Source organism: Chionomys nivalis, chromosome 17, assembly GCF_950005125.1.
Source record: "Chionomys nivalis chromosome 17, mChiNiv1.1, whole genome shotgun sequence".
NCBI classification, from domain to species: domain Eukaryota; kingdom Metazoa; phylum Chordata; class Mammalia; order Rodentia; family Cricetidae; genus Chionomys; species Chionomys nivalis.
This window is the reverse complement of record NC_080102.1, coordinates 51,052,002-51,055,952: the sequence shown is the minus strand read 5'-3', so window position 1 is coordinate 51,055,952 and position 3,951 is coordinate 51,052,002. Positions and strand designations below refer to the sequence as shown.

The 3,951-nt window shown below is 39.4% G+C and overlaps 1 pseudogene; it reads left to right on the top strand.

Moving 5' to 3' along the window:
• The first annotated feature begins 964 nt into the window (after positions 1–964).
• Positions 965–1,518, top strand: LOC130888969 (60S ribosomal protein L17-like; annotated as a pseudogene).
• The last annotated feature ends 2,433 nt before the right edge of the window (positions 1,519–3,951 follow it).

The following is a 3,951-nucleotide window of genomic DNA, read 5'->3' as shown; positions in this document are numbered from 1 at the left end:
AATTAGGAACATGTCATAGCACATGAATGATCATATTTTATATTCATATATATTATCTCATTAATTCCTCAACACTACGTTCTGCAGATGATGATTTGGGCGTTGTCCATATTCTCCATCACTCATGGAGAAATGCAAGCCAGGAGATCTTGATGGCTTGCCCAGAACCCATAGCTAACGACAGAAATAGAAACCTCAATGCTTCAGCCATGAACATAATTTTAGTAGTAATTTTTATAGCTTTAATATTTTGAATATACCAGGGATTTTACAGGTGTCAAATATTTTGCTTGTATAACCTTGGCTTTTCTCAGTTATATTAGAGCTGATATCCAGGTTTGACCAGACCATGGCTTAGAATTTAGGAAAGTTGTCTGTATTTAGTGGCCTACTAAGAGCCAAAAACCACATTTTCTGCAGCACACAGTGTATCTCTATTAAGGGGTGGTGTTTTGAATGTTGTAAATGGGAACAAAAGAACTTAGGGAACAAATGTGAATTCTACATCCTTTTGTCTTAGCAGTTTATCTTTAATAAATAATCAAGCCTTAGTTCTCATTTAGAATTAGTCACTTACAAATTTATACGACAACAATTAAATAGGCTGATCTCAGTCTGCTGTATTTAATAAATCCGTGGTTTTACTGTTCTGACATAGACATAAAGGATCACGTTTACAATGGGAAGTTGGCACGGTGGATGAAGGTGTCTGCCTGCTGCCTGAGCCTGGGGACTCACGTGTGATCATCAGAACCTATAAAGAGGTGGAAGAAGAGAATCAACTATACAAAGTTGTTCTTTAATATCCACATACACAACACAGCCCCTTTCTCTCTCTTCCTCCCTCCCTTTCTCCCGTCATTCCCCCTCTATTGCTCTATCTCTGTCTCTCTCTTTCACACAGTTTTAAAAAAAGATAACATCAGCTCTTCTTCCTGTAAGCGGCCAGAGGTGACCCGTGAAGATGGTTCGCTACCCTCTTTACCCAGAAAACCCTACAAAATCATGCGAATCGAGAGGATCAAACCTTCGGGTTCACTTTAAGAACACCCGTGAAACGGCCCAGGCCATCAAGGGTATGCATATCCGAAAAGCCACCAAGTATCTGAAAGATGTCAGTTTGAAGAATCAGTGTGTGCCGTTCTGACGGTACAATGGTGGAGTCAGTAGGTGTGCCCAGGCCAAACAGTGGGGCTGGAGACAGAGTCGGTGGCCACAAAAGAGTGCAGAATTTTTGTTGCACATCTTCAAAAATGCAGAGAGCAATGCTGAACTGAAGGGTTTAGATGTGGACTCTCTGGTCATTGAGCACATCCAGGTGAACAAAGCACCTAAGATGCGCCGACGAATTTACAGAGCTCACCGCAGGATTAACCCACACATGAGCTCCCCCGACACATCGAGATGATCCTCACTGAAAAGGAACAGATTGTTCCAAAGCCAGAAGAGGAGGTTGCGCAGAAGAAAAAGATATCCCAGAAGAAACTGAAGAAACAAAAACTTCTGGCACAGGAATAAATTCAACATGAAATAAATGGAGATAAAAGTAAAAAAAAAAATAATAACATAATTAATTTATGTTAACTGAAAGAATGAATGTACATCAAAAAGTGCAATTAAAGTTAATATTGGATCAATAATGTTATACAATTTATGGCTATGGGTTTTTGCATTTTAAAATGTAAATAAAAACAAGAGTTTTTAATTATATAAAATTCTGTTTTTTAAAAATGTGATTCTGGGAGGCATGGACTTAACGACTCTATAAAGAAATTTGAAAAATTGACTCCCAAATGAAGGAATAAGTTTAAACGATACAATTAGTAGATCGTTAATTTCCATTTCTTCCCAAGAAAGGATTCTAGGTACTGCCAAAGGAAAATGTCATCTGAACAAAACTTATTCAAACCCTCAGGACAGAGGAACAACTTCCAGCTCATTTAGAACATTAGGTTTGGCCACCTAATTTTTCAGTTTTTTTTTTATAATTCCAACTAAGTATGAATCCAGGAAATATATGCAGTTTTAAAGATTTGATAATTATAGGACTGTGTGCAAAATTATGAGATTCAAAATAAGTGAGTAAGATAAATACATTTCTTTCTGGGTATCAGGGGCAAATTTGGTTTAGGTCCAAATTTGTAATGTGTGCTCTGAATGTTTGGCTATATGTTGTTATACAATTGCCTCTATTCCAGAACTCATTTTGACAATGGGATGACTTTATTTGATCCATTTGGCTGGATGTAGTGAAACTTCTACCCGTCAAATAGGCATATGTTGATGCAACATGCTCACTCCTTAGGTACCCTGAGTACTATGCTACAGGCTAAGGCATGATGTCAATACTTTATCTTCCCAGTTTTCTGTACACTTGATCAGTAAACAATACGTTAGAAAGAACCAAAGAGACGTCTACCCAATGAGTGCCATTCTGAGTGCTCATTAAGGCAGGGCTAACTGAGATGCTTAAATGACAGCAAGACAGAGGTTGACTTTCACGCTCTGCATGTGGAACAGAAGAAAGATGTGTCACGGGAGGAGAAAAGTTTCACAGGGGAGGACATCTGAGAAAACCCTGAACGTGTGTCTCAGGCTTCCACTGCCGTTGAGCTGGCTACTGGGGAAACTTACAAAGACTGAGTAGCAGGTGGCCCTCTCTGTGAGCGTGGCCTCCACACAGTACTGTTTTTCTCATCAGCATGTCTGTCTTCTCTTCCGACCTACTGCTACTGGCTCTCTGATTTCCTAAACATACATACAAGCATGCATACATGGTCCTCACATATTTCTTCTGATTTTTTCAGTAAACAATTCTCTGATTTACGTGACATAATATGAGTTATTATGTGTTACTCGCACAATGTCTTCTCTTAAAAAGTTGCTCAAATATTTTAAAAACAGCAGATTGCAGATATCAGACAGAATCCTATCTGTTAAACATCATCTAATGGCTCGATTATCCACAATTTCTGAATAAAGGAGTTTATTTAGACCTAAGCTGGATAGTCTTCAGATCTTAAAGCCAAATTCTAACTTGTCATTTTAACTTATATTCTGTTGTATTTGAATGTAGTTGTCTCTCATAATCTAATAGGGAATGGCACTATTAGAAGGTGTGGCTTTGTTGGACTGGGTATGACCTTGTAGGAGGAAGTGTGTCACCATGGGGGGAGTGGACTTTGAGGTTTTCTGTATTCAGGATACCACCCAGTGTCTCAGTTGACTTCCTGTTGCGTGCAAGATGTTAGACTCTCAGCTCCAGCACCCGTCTGCCTGCATGCTGCCATGCTCCCCATTGTAGTGATAGTGGACTCAACCTCTGAAACTGTAAGCAAGCCACCCCGGTTAAAATGTTTTTTTTTTATAAAAGTTGGTGTCTCTTCACAGCAATAAAAACCCTAAGACACATTCCAAAAGATTTTTCTAAGCAATATTTTTCTCCAGATTTAAACAAAATAGCCCATGAAATCTGTGAAATTTTCGTTTTAAAAAATTCATTAGCCTTTTACCAGAATTCCACTCGTGAAATATGCCCATTTTATGCTCCTGCTTTCAAGCACACTGCTGTTAAAGGGCTTATACATTTACAATTAGATTTTAATATTTTAATTTTTATTACTTTATAAATAATATCATTCACAATTTCCACTTCATCCCCTCCTCCTACTCCCCTCCCACTCCCCCACTCACCCTCCCCTCCCCAGTCCTAAGAGAGAACAGGGTACCCTGCCCTGTGGGAAGTCCAAGCCCCCCCCATCCAGGCTTAGGAAGGTGTGTATCCAAATAGAATAGGATCCCAAAAAGCCAGTACTTGCAGTAGAGACAAATCCCAGTGCCACTATCATTGGCTTCTCAGTCTGCCCCAATTGTCAGTCACATTCAGAGGGTCCAGTTTGATCCCATGCTCCTTCAGTCCCAGTCCAGCTGGATTTGGTGAGCTCCCATTAG